General features: G+C 31.5%; 1 long non-coding RNA gene across 1 annotated transcript; it reads right to left on the bottom strand.

Annotated features, from left to right (window-relative positions):
- Nucleotides 1–3395: 3395 nt before the first annotated feature.
- Nucleotides 3396–5735, bottom strand: LOC138313713 (uncharacterized). Its single transcript, XR_011207247.1, has 3 exons — nt 5423–5735; nt 4091–4201; nt 3396–3536 (listed from the first exon to the last, which is right to left on the bottom strand). It is a non-coding gene; the product is annotated as an uncharacterized lncRNA (long non-coding RNA).
- Nucleotides 5736–13250: the final 7515 nt, after the last annotated feature.

Here is a 13250-nt window from a genome sequence, read left to right as displayed (position 1 = left end):
TCAGTCTAGTTTACCTTTTGCTATTTTTTGGTTTCATTTTTTGCACCTTTTATTGAACCGTTAATTGGGAAAATTGCTGAAAATAAAAATCGAGTTGGTAAATCCCATAAATCCTTACTTTGCGACGTAATACAAATTGAATGTATATGTATTGAATTAAATGTAAGGCTGTATTATGATTGAAACATATTTGCAACTTGCTCTACTTTGAATTATAAAAACGTTCTTAAATTTGTAGTTCATTGATACTTTTACTTGGTGCATGGATTTTGACATAAACAAAGTATCCACAGTCAAATTACTACAGCTTTTGAATATCTCATTGAAGAAAATGTGATCATGAACAAATATTCCTTGTATTACATTACGACAAAATGTAAGTTATAAATATGCAAATCAATTTGATGGTAAATAAGCACGCAATGGGTCTTAGATGTTTTATTGACCTGAATAAATTGCCCAAGGTCAAAACCCACTTGAATGTATATTAGGCAATGGTGAAAAGCATGGATAACCTTATCATTATTTTACACAGGTTATCAAAATAGTTGGTGACAAAGTTAAATATGTCAAAAACAAAGTCTTACAACACTTAAGATTGTATACCCGACTCAATTATTTTTCATAATATCGGAATAATTTTATGTTTTCATTTAGCTAAATTTTTGACCTAGATTTATTAGGACAAGCACTTTATTTTGAACCTACAATTATTATTTTAGGTAAAATGTCAGGAAATAACTTGCAATAAGTCTTGTTAGCATTAACATATTTTACATGAAAATATCATATTAATAATAATAATAAATTTTGTCAAGTTTTTACTAAGTTCCATGAACTTTACAATTGATTACGTCCTGCAAAATGATAATCTCAGTAACAAAAAGATCATAGACCAATTTAATAACTTTCTGTATACACCAATGATTTTTCAGGACTTGGTGTAAATTATCTTGTGACAAAAAGATTAATTAACAAAATGAACCAGACATTTTCCCTTAAGAACTTAATCTTTACATTAACCCCTTAACTCCCAAGAATTTTTAGCAGAGTTCCCGAAAATCCGACATTTTCTTTCAAAGTGATTTTTCACCCTTTTGCATCAACAATTTTGGTAATCAACCCATATATATTTAGAAACTTTAGATCACAACCTTTTCAAATTTTGTAAGAAAAATAATGTTTTCACATTAATTATGTTACCATGGCAACCGAAACTTTGGAATCTGACAAAAAAGTTAAAGTTTCCTACATTTATCACTCTTAAGATAACGAAACTTATTTAAATGTCCATTTATCAACCTGATCATCAAGTATATTATTGCAGAAGGGTTGAAAATTTTATTGAATGCCATAATTTCAATTTAATTTTGAATGTTACCATGGTAACCAACAACATTTAAAACCGAAGATTTTTGAAAATGTTAAAATTAGTGTTTTACCTGTCTTGCTTCAACTACAGAAAGTTTAATTTATATATCAGGCTTAGTAATCTTTTAACTTTCATATTAATTTCAAAAGAGGACGTGGCCAGAATGAGTATCAAATCATTATTTTTTTGCGTAAAAATGTTACCATGGCAACCAAAATATAAACTACGAAAAAATGCAGTTTTGCGCTGATAGAACCATTTCCATGGGTTTCAGTCGAATAACACATCGAAAAAAATGTATTGTGTTGCAAAATTGTTTGTTTGACATGTTACTGTTTACAACATTAAATATTTATATTCATACTCAGATCAATTCATTTTTATTTTTGGAACGCCAACAATCACCAGTATAACATTATTTCATATCAATCATTTCCTTTGTCATCGTAGCAAGACGACTTACAAATAGGTATGCGTGTGTTCTCCCAAATCAAGATGTTTAGATAAGATGTCTAAATATATATGTACTCAGCGAAAAAATGCAATGCAAGACATACGTATACTGCAGTAATTTTAAGTTAACAAGGCAACTATTTATCCATTTATATAGTGTCAGTTTCTTTAATTTATCCACACAAAAGTATCAATATCCATCAACAAAATAAATCAATTCAGAGTAAAAGACAAGTAGACAAGTGTGCTTTCATGGACAAAAATTGTGTATTTTACTTTTACATGCACTCATGATAATTTGCATGTACATATCTTATATTGATAGAAAAAAAACCCATCTCTATTCATCATTTATTATCTGTGTGTTCTATGTCCGGTCCTATATTGCTTCATAACCAAAAAGACAAGTTTATATGGTAGGAACCCCCACTTTCCCCCAAATATACATGCATGCATTTACAAACAAAATGCAGCGTGCATATTCGTGTGTATATGTGTGATATACTTTGCCATTATTGTAGACACCATGTAATACACATACTTGTGTATTATGTCTTTATATGTACCATATTATAGATACATTGCATGCAGTGTCTACAAACATGTATCTTTACCATATTACATTGTATACATTGTCTACAAACAAGTATGTGTTATGTCTTTACCTTATTGTATATACACTGCAGTGTCTATACATGTATATGTTTTATGCATTGACCTTATTGTAGATACACTGCAGTGTCTACATACATGTATATGTATTGACCATACAGCAGTATCTACATGTAAATGTATATTGTATGTTTTATGTCTTATTTAGATTGTAGATACACTTAACATGTATGTTTTATGTACTGTCAATATTGTAGATACACTGCAGTATCTATACAAGTATGTTTTTATGTATAGTCCATATTGTAGATACACTGCAGTGTCTATACATCTATGTGTTATGTCTTGACAATATTGTAGATATGTGTACACTGCAGTGTCTATACAATGTATATTTTATGTCTTGACCATATTGCAGTATCAACATATACTACATATACATGTCCATTGTAATTTATAGGACAGGAGCCCCCATCCACTAAATCCCCATATACATGTATACAAATGTACATACATGTACTGTGATATGTCTTGTTTAGTTTGTAGACACTGCACCGTATATATATGTCTTGTCCATTTCATAGATACACTGCTGTATTTACAAACATATACATGTACATGTATGTTGTCTTGATCATATTGCAGATATATATATATATATATATTTATATATGGCGTCTACCACAGGCCTTAGACACCTCTTTTTACGGGCAATACTGTATTACACATTATGAGGTGTCCGTATATCTATACATGCACATGTGTGTTGTGACTTGTCAGAATTGTAGACACATACATATATCTTGTATCTTTGGCCTTTGGTTGCATTATTTATGTATAGAATATCCATGTGCATGTATCTATATATTGTGTTCTGTCATGTTTTATTTTTTTAACACAGTAACTTGTAAAAGTTCACAACTGTATGAATTAAATCAGAAAGAACTCAAAAGTCAGATACAGGTATGGTATTTTTAATAATGCAGATTGGAAAATGGTGATGAACTGGCTGAGTTTCAGTTTCATAACAGGAGTTTGGTTATCTTCCTAAGGTTGTCACCCACTGATGTCCATATACATGTAGTCCAAACTGATGTACCTGTAAGTTTTCAATAAAACAAACATTGTAAAAAACATCCAGAATCATAAAATCATTTGAATGGCAGTCCCTGGTTGTACAAACATCAAATGAAATGTATGGTACACTCTAAGTAACTAAGTATAAATACATGTGTACACATGTTATATGTATGTAATTAAATACCTTTTTAAAAAAAATCTTGCTCATATTGAATACACTACAGCTTAGAAAGTTACACTTAAAAATAGATCTTAGACTAATAAAGATAAAACTTTTGGTATAAATTCCAAGGTGTGATAATGAATATAAGAAATGGTGAAAGCACCTTTTTATATATATATAAAAAATTATCCAAAATAAGTTTCCAACCCCCCCCCCCCCCCCCAAAAAAAAAAAAAAAAAAAAACTCTTGACACAGGGACCTGGCACGGATTGTTTTTTACCCAACAGACTGAGTATACCTATTTATGATACTATAATGTATATATGTATACTGTTGGTTAAAGATTTTGTGCCAGGTCCCTGTGATCCATTACTGATTAATTGAACTTAAGAAATATGTTTGCTCTTACCTTTGCAGTAATACAATCTAGCAGATTTCTCAAAGATTCACTAATCTTCCAATAAAACTTCTGGTTGGCAGTATAATTCAATAATTGATCATTACAGGTAAGAAAAAAATCCTGAAAAGAAGATGAAATATTCATGTCAGATTTGATTTTTTTTACATTACTCTCATTTCAAAAGGCTTGGACATATTAGAGACTGAAAAACATAATACAGTATGAATAATCATATTCAGTTATTGCAGATGCATTGGCGTTTTTAATCTGGTCAGGTATTCCGTCCATATATATAAAGTTCAGGTATAGAATCTCTTAAAATGTTTAAAATTAAAAATAAAATCACCATTCCAGTTTCCATCTGCATAGCAAGATTATTCTGGTTCCAATGACTCTAGATCTATTGCCAGACTAAGTGAAGTGACATATCATACTATAGAATGTCTATTATGTGGTGTTAGAGTTGGAAGAAACTCTGGTTACTCTGAGCATCAGGTGCAGATTACATGTATTTTTATTTTATCTTTTTCTTCACAATTTAACTAATGTAATATAATATGTTTTTCTTGTACATAAATCCTCTGGGTATCAATTTCTGGTATTCTATAGTAAATAATGAAGAGACAGATCATTGAAGTACATGTATGTAAACCTTGAACTGAGGGATTGATCAACTTCAAGTTTGAATACCGCCTACAAATGTATACATGGTCCATGTACACAGTACTTATACATCTTACCAGTTATACATAAAATATAACTGAAACCATATACAATTGTGTATATGCACTGTATATCTACTACTTAATTATTTATATTTGTTGTATACTCCATTTTAGAACAAAATCTGACATGACAATAAATGTTCATGTATTGCTTGAATTTGGACAAAGACATATCAAACATATGCATGTTAACACCATTTTAGCAACTTGAATGTGCAGTAACACTATACATTGTACATCTACATGTAGGGGGTGGAAATAGATTGTGACCACAACATATGTACACTGTATATTGGTCAAATAATGTTCTAAATCTGTAGAATTTATTTGTAAAATGACAGAGCCTTTTCATTCATGTAATAATTACTCACACAAACCCATACACACAGATGTTATGGTATTCCAATAGGCCCACAGACAAATAGTGTGTGTGTGTGTGTGTGGTGTGTGGGGGGGGGGGGGGGGGGGTACCTATATTTATAATATGAAACATGCTATACTTTATATACAATGAATGATATCACAGTGCAGTTCATGCTTATGAATTTTGCTCTAGAATTACAACCTGATAATGCATTTTGTATATTTTTGTAAAGAGAAATTCAAATATACTTACTCAACATAAATGTGCCTTGGAATCCTTGGTGCAGTTACAGTATAATTCAGCTGTCAATGTAAGTTCATAACAACTGTTATGTAGGCTTGTATCATCAATAACGTCGATATCACTTCAAAGTTTGTTTGTTGAATATCCTAATCAGAAGGTTGGTCATGTTGTTTTGGTAACGATTTAGGTAAAATGTCCACATACATCTGCACATGGCCCGTGTTGTAAATCGAAAGTGGCTGTCCCGGTCAGGAAATACCCTACTACTATAAATAGATATCGCTGTCGTCAGCATCATATAATTCTTGTTCTTCGTCAAATATCAAACAATGTTTTAGAATTCATTAATTTAATGATAAATTTAATATATTTCTTGTGTAAATTTTATCTTATATTTATATCGTTTGAGAAAATCAACTCAGAATCGATGCCCATCTTCCTCGCACAGGTGCTTGTTTTGTACCGATGACGTCAACATATTAGAAATTGTACCGGACCGCGTGATTTTCCGTCGAAACTACTAGCTGGATTTGTAGAAGCAATAGAAAAACTTCTTTTTGGCATGTGTAATGAATTACAAATTTGTGTATTATGACCAGTGGTTTCTCGGCTTTCTTGTATAATGTATGGTAAATAAATAATTTGTTATTTTGTATTAGGATTTTGCCGCAGTTTACTGTGTAGTACACATGGTACTTATTACATGTACTAATGCTACGAGAGAAAAAATATTGTTAGAACGGATTTCTTTCAATATAATTAGTCACACACATAAAATTGACATTATTAACTACAAAATCCGTGAAATAGATCAAGTATTATTTCCCTGCTACTTGTTGCATAATTCGAGATGTAATAGTAAAGGATCTCCGCTCCGGCGGTTACGCCGTCTGACACACGACGTCAACAATTTCAAAATGCTCGGAATTAAGTTGGCATGAATTTTTTAACTCATTGAAAGAGAAAAAAGACGATGCCAAATGAATTTTTTTTCTCAGAACAAAAGTTTGTCGGCTATTATCTGTAGTTTTACAGGATGTAAACAGTATCCCGATAGCTCAACAAAATAAGGAGATATTTTTGCGATTTTTCTAACACCTGCCACAGGGCCCAATATTCAGGGTCCTGACACGAAAATTTACCCTCGTAGCCCTCCCCACTGCACATGCAGAAGGTCAAGTTCTTTCTATTTGATACAAACTTGTTAGCCCTTCATTCCAGGCATCTGTCCACAGGCCCCCAACTTTAAGTTATTAAGGCCTCTTGGTTATTAAGTAGAATGTATGTTAAAGATTTAATCATACCTATTTGACCCCTGCGACTTTCGAATTCGAAGGTCAAGGTAATCCATTTGGAATAAATTTTTAGCCTTTATCTAGAGAACGATAGACATAGACCCGCTGTGAGTTGGACGTGGTTAAGATGTAATCAACATATTACAACATGTCTCTCCATCTCTGGGTCGAGACGTTCGGAATCCCATGTGGGGCAGTCGGCCAGGTTTACTGACCGCTGGGTCGGTGGTTTTTCTTTCCGGAATTACTGGCTTTCCTGATACGCAATCAAACCATACAACGTCCTTACAAATATCCGTTGCTGGTAATATTTGTATAGTAAACTAATAAACTCCAAAGGTCCAACCCATCAAACCTCCCGCATGCTATAAGACAAATTTTTGGACATCGTAGGATTTATGTCACTTCTCCAAGTTTTGAGAAGAAGTTGTTTCGACTGGAAAAAGTTGACGCAGAGGGTACTTGTTGTGATTCACAACCACGGCATAATCATTCATTTGTACAACGATAGGTGAGCTAAAAGGAGACATTAGTTGATATTTTAACAAACCGACGTTGAAATTGCGTATCAAAATGCCACTATATAATCAGTTACGGGGTTAAACTCACTATCAGTGATTCATATCACGTTTTTGTTCACATAACAAAAAACAGTTCCTTAATACAAAAATTTAGGTTTTTCATTGTCTTTTGGAAAATCAATATGTTTTGGATATTTTAGTCAAGTTAGAAAGGGCCGCTATAAGCAGGAGAGGATGTTTGAAAACCTGACCCAAAATAAAGTTAAGAGTACTTCCAAAAACTTTTCACAAATGGACATAGAAAATTTTACTCAAATTTTAGGCCCATTTATAATTCAGCGAAAAGTATTTTAGGGTCATGTCATTGTTCCACTATTTGTAAAATTTTTAATTCCAACACTGAAGAATTGTCAGTGCAATAATAGTGTTATCCATGTTAATACATTTTATTGAAAATATTCACCCGTTTGCCCCAACCGCCACCTTTGTTCTTAACATTCGAAGGTTCTTTCATAGTCGACCATTTAGAATTACATTTATAAATCTTACCGTAAAATCAAGAATGCCTTCTCCAAATACAATGTGATGTTGCTAAGGAAATTTAGTTTACAAGCAAATTAACAAAAAGCTACAATTTTTTACTATGGTAAACACAAGAATTTCATAAAATGCGGCTAGTTTTACCCCTAAAGATTAAATACTTAGCACATAAGTATGTGAATTATTTCCTCCATAGAGTAGTATGTCCGCCAAATTCGTGTCAATGACGTTGTTTATGACGCAATTTGTGCGTTTAATTTTTATGCAGTTCAAGAATTAATTTAACAAAAACGACACTGACATTTTTCATAATTTCAATTCTAACATTTATTTTTTCAATGAGAAATCTAAGATTACCGCCTCAAAAATCACGGCCCTGACCATATGCCTATAAATTCTTTTAGCATGAAAATGGGTCCACAACAAATACCTTAGTATTTTTAGCAATATGTTGATAATTTGTATTCAGCATCATTTCATTTTTATTTGAAATTTTTTTTAAACATAACATATTAATGTTTTTGATGATAGAGAAATTATGATTTGTCATGATTTCATTAGAGCTAAAATTGATACATGACATATCCTAAGTTATTTCTAAAGATTAGATAATGACGGAGTCAAGGTAAAATGCATTTGGTGATTACTGCTTTCCAAATCCGAGTCTATCAGGGAAAATTAATGATTTTTAAGATTAATTTGTAAAAATGAGTACACTTTTGTTCAAGAGACCTTTAAATAACTTCATAAACATTCCATTTAAATTTTGCAAGTTTTTTCCAGCAAAATAGTCACTTTATTTATTAGTTTTGGTACAATGATCAAACTTTACCGCTTTGTTTCATTCGGAGTATACGCTTTTTGAAATTAGTCTCTGTTGATATTTGTTGTTCAATATTGTCTTGGGAAAAATTATTCCCCAAGAAATTTGCAACAAGTTTGGTATTCTTACAAACTAGCAAGTAACAGCTTTTCCGTTTTTACCAGCAATAAAGTTGTTCATTGTTGTTATGAAGGGATGTCACGTTAAAAACTAAAATTCAAAACAAATGGAATTGGTTTAAGTATCATATTAAAGATAATTTGTGAACATTTATAAAATCTTTAAAGTTACTATGGAAACTAAATTTCATCTATGTCGATTCGCATATGCATGTACATTTTATTCTTTGTAAATAGCCGAAGGTTTTAGAGATAACAAACGTAAATGTCACTGATTTCTTTTGACATTCCACTCATGGGTGCTTTAAGTAATGTGGACATTTCTTAAATTGACAATACTTATTGAAACAATGTACATTTGTCTTAAGTCCTAGTGCATAACATAAGCCTATCTTTTATGCAGAGTCTTTACTTATTCTTGTCATGTTCAAGACTCATAATTTTTCACCCACTATTTACATCCTTCAATAAGACGTATACCTTTTTATTGTATTGCGTTTCTTTGGTATGTTATGAATATCATGATTTGTTTATTGTATTCAATCGGGAAAAGTACCTTGTCAAAATGCTTGTCTCTTTCCTTGTAGTTTATGTCAATTTGGCGATTATTTTTGGTATGACTTTAAATAAATTATTTATTGTCAAAGATACCCAATATTTGACATATTTATACACAATTTAAATAAGGTCAGGTCTATAAATCCTTTTAGTTATGGAGCTCAAGAGTTAAGCAGAAAAATGCTATCAAAATTTTCAGTTTTAGCACAGTTTAACTTTGATATTTTTGAAAATTTTCATGAATAATAAATCTGAAATATTATTATGTTAAAAAATAAGATTTTTGAATGGGTATAATCAAAATAAAAACTTGGTAATTAAAATATTAGTCAATTAAGAATGTCAAATTTTCAGTGAATAAATGCAAGTTAAGTTCAAATCTGGTGCATATGGTCTATAAAATGGCCAAAAATGTTAGACACTAACTATATTTATTATAGATTTGTTTAGCAATCATCTTTGCATATGTCAATAACAAATTGGCAAGGAATATTAATAATAAATGATCAGAATCTGAGAAGTAGGGGGATCAGGGGGAGGCTGAGGCAAATTTTATCATGTTTTTAAACTTAAAAATCTCATAAATATTTTTCCATATTTTCAGAAGGTATATACCTTTACAAAAGCTATTGAGCTGACGTCTCTTCAAATTTTGCCAAATGCAATACATGATTTATCTGATGTTTTAAATGTCACAATGTATTATGAAAGGTTTTGTTTTTCAAATGCCATTAACAGTTACTGAAAAATATAGAATAATATTTGTACCATACACTTTCATTCAATTAGCGTAAGTATATCAATATATTTATTGGTTAATTTACATCATGCGATATTTTCATGTAAGTAATACAAAAAAATAAATTCACACCCTCATACTGCTCCCCCTAATCAATCCCTAAAATTATGCGGACAAAGTTTATAACATTTGAAAATGTATTGGCTGAATGTAAGGCTAATATGATTATAACATAATTTTTTCTGGTAAAATGGACGAGATGAACTTTATTCTTCATTCTTGACATTTTACAAAATTAGGCCATAACTGTAACACTCGCTATATCTTTTGAAACTTAGGTTGATTTTTTCCAAGCCTGTGTTTTTTTTTCAAACATATAAAATGCATTATTATAATGTAAAATTATTCATTATATGTGCTTATGGTTTTCAATTAAAAATGGACAAATGCCTTGAAATTGGAGCGTTTGAAACAAATTAACGCACAAGTGGCTCCGAACCTTAATCAAGTATGTCATTTTTGATTACTTTAAATTTGTAAACAATTTGTAAATGCATTTATCTTTTTGCTGATGTTTTTGGCCACCAGACCTTTGGACCCATAATTGATACTCCTCTTTAGCTTGTCCTAATTTTACGTGGGGATATTAAAAACTCATAATTGTATAGAATTGGATTGTCAACGTTTGTGAGTACTATTTAACAATGTTCTATTCATATCATTTTTTGGTTAAAATTTCAAAGAATAAAATTTGACATCACTTTATTTCTTTTGGAAATGAGGTCCTTGATTTTCTTGTACAAGTCTTGCTAACATTTTTTTCTGAACCTTAAAATGGTTTCAAGCCACTTCAGTAAGTTGCTTGATTTCAAAAACATTGTTCGTTGCATACATTGATGACTGTTGCGAGAGTATGTACATTGTGCTTCGTCACAGATGGCTACGTTTGTTTCCACATATTCTGGTAACTTTGAGCTCACACTGTTTTTTTCCAGAAAAGATCATGAAGAAGTGCTGCCATACCTAGTCGACATAGAAATTGTGAAAAATATCATGCTAACTTTTGAAAAGATATGAAATGCTAGCAAAGTGCCTAAAGATGCAAAAGTATTGAAACAAAACATGATATATTAATTTATTATAAGTCTAGTCCTTGGCCTTGTGGGTCATGTTTATGATATAAACAACATATTTAAATGCTTTTAAAATCATGTCCTTAATTCCTTTCTGGTCCTATTTATTGAGTAAATTTTGATCGGCCTATTACAATGGGGAATGGCAAATTATATGACCTGTGGAATAGCCTAGGAATGGGGTTAATAGAATGCATTGAGATTTAACTAATCAAAGCTTGTGATTCACAACAAAATATTAACTCTCAGAGTCATGGTGTTTCAGTTCTTATGATATTTAGGACACTATAAAGGCCCTAATTTGAAATTTGTTTAAAAGGTCACTTCATCTCTAATCGTACTACATAAATTTTTATACATGGTAACATCCGGTTAGAAATAAAATATGATACACTTAGGACTAATATCAACAGCCAATTGTAAGATAATGTTAATAAGTCGCACGACGTTTATTATCTAAAACAAAGTATCATTTATCAATGGAAATAGAAGGCATTGTTTCATTTCCATGGATAGAATGTATAAAGAGTATATTAAATATGCATCGGAACCAAATCTTTCTTGTGCCATAATTACACCAAATGCCTAATTAATCTGTTGACTACAGCTGATGTGGCCACAATTCTTCAAAATATATGGAACAGCCATCATTTGACTGTACAATAGCTGCGGCACTAAAATGTTATATGTTATGAGGCTGGTTGTGCTTAAACTCCATTGAATTTGATTTTGTAAATCAAAATTGCTGTCACTATTTGCCGCCAGAATCGTTAACCACAGATTTGTCAATGAAATTGTCAAATTGACAAACTGGGGTTTAACAACAATCAATTTTGTTAGGATATCCCATAGCCCAATATCAAAAAAAGGCCAATATAAGAGAAAACTATAGTTTTGATATCAAACCAATAAGATCTTGTCGCAATGCATTGAAAATTTAGAATTTCTAAGGAGGCCGCGCTCTCACATGGAATTAAAATGTATGGCCGACTGTGACCTTGAATGGGGATGTAAACCATCCAATTTCAAAACGCCCTTTCCCAAAGGGCCAATAACTCTAATAAGCCAAAACATTCTTTTATTTCGTTCTTTATGTAAATACATGCGACAACAGTAAAATAAAGCAGAATAGCAATTCATCTTCAAGGGACTATGTCTCAAAATTTGCCTCGTTCCAAACTCATTTTCTATCAACAATGACAATTTTGGGGATATCTAAAAGCAAGTAAACCGATTGGAGGACTTCAAAACAAATTACGTCAAAGTTGTACATGGCTTCTGTACAAGTATCAAATAAATGTCGTTTATTTGCCGTGACTAAATTATAGATACCTTCTTGACAAATTGCTTCCAAACAGTGTTAAGAATCCCAAAGCTGTTTCCTTCTTACACATAAACATATTGAAGCCTTTTAATCATAATCTATCTACCAAAGATAAACACTTCAGGTGCGAAATATGTCAGATGATCTGTCTTTGAATATAGCTTCATCCAACGAAAGGTCAAAATTATGATGCTTCAACACAATCCATTTCTGCATCCCGTTTTCAGCATTCGTACATGATCTAGTGCTGAAAAATTAAAGTACGATCATTGTACCATGGTGATTTCCAGCTTACGTACACCATTCCATCAAACTAGAGTGCCATATTTCTGTTAATAATGGATGCAAGATGATCTATTCGTGTAATAGACCCATTTTACCGGGAAATAATATTTAATTATTCAGTGAGGCTACTAAATTTGCATCACTTTTGAGTTCAATTGTGAAAATCTTCGTACTTGTGCTTGATTCCAAATTTAATGGCTTAACAAAACAAAAATGCCTGTAAATAAAGCACCTGATTTGTTTTACTTGAAAACGGTACATATTTTTGAAATAGGAGCTTCGCGAAGCTTAGTGAAGCTACTTTACATAATTCATGCATTGATTTTGAAAAACCAAATTGTCATGAGTAAGCTTTTTATGTCCCCAGAGTCAATTTAAATTTAGCACCACGCCGCCGGTGATACAGAAGGGGGAGACTAATAGGAGATTTAAAACAAGTTATTGGACTGCATGCGCATCAAATCTGCGACAGATGAAACAAAGATTCAATAAGATACCTG

Source organism: Argopecten irradians, unplaced genomic scaffold, assembly GCF_041381155.1.
Source record: "Argopecten irradians isolate NY unplaced genomic scaffold, Ai_NY scaffold_0862, whole genome shotgun sequence".
NCBI classification, from domain to species: Eukaryota; Metazoa; Mollusca; class Bivalvia; order Pectinida; family Pectinidae; genus Argopecten; species Argopecten irradians.
This window is presented reverse-complemented; position numbering and strand designations above follow the sequence as displayed.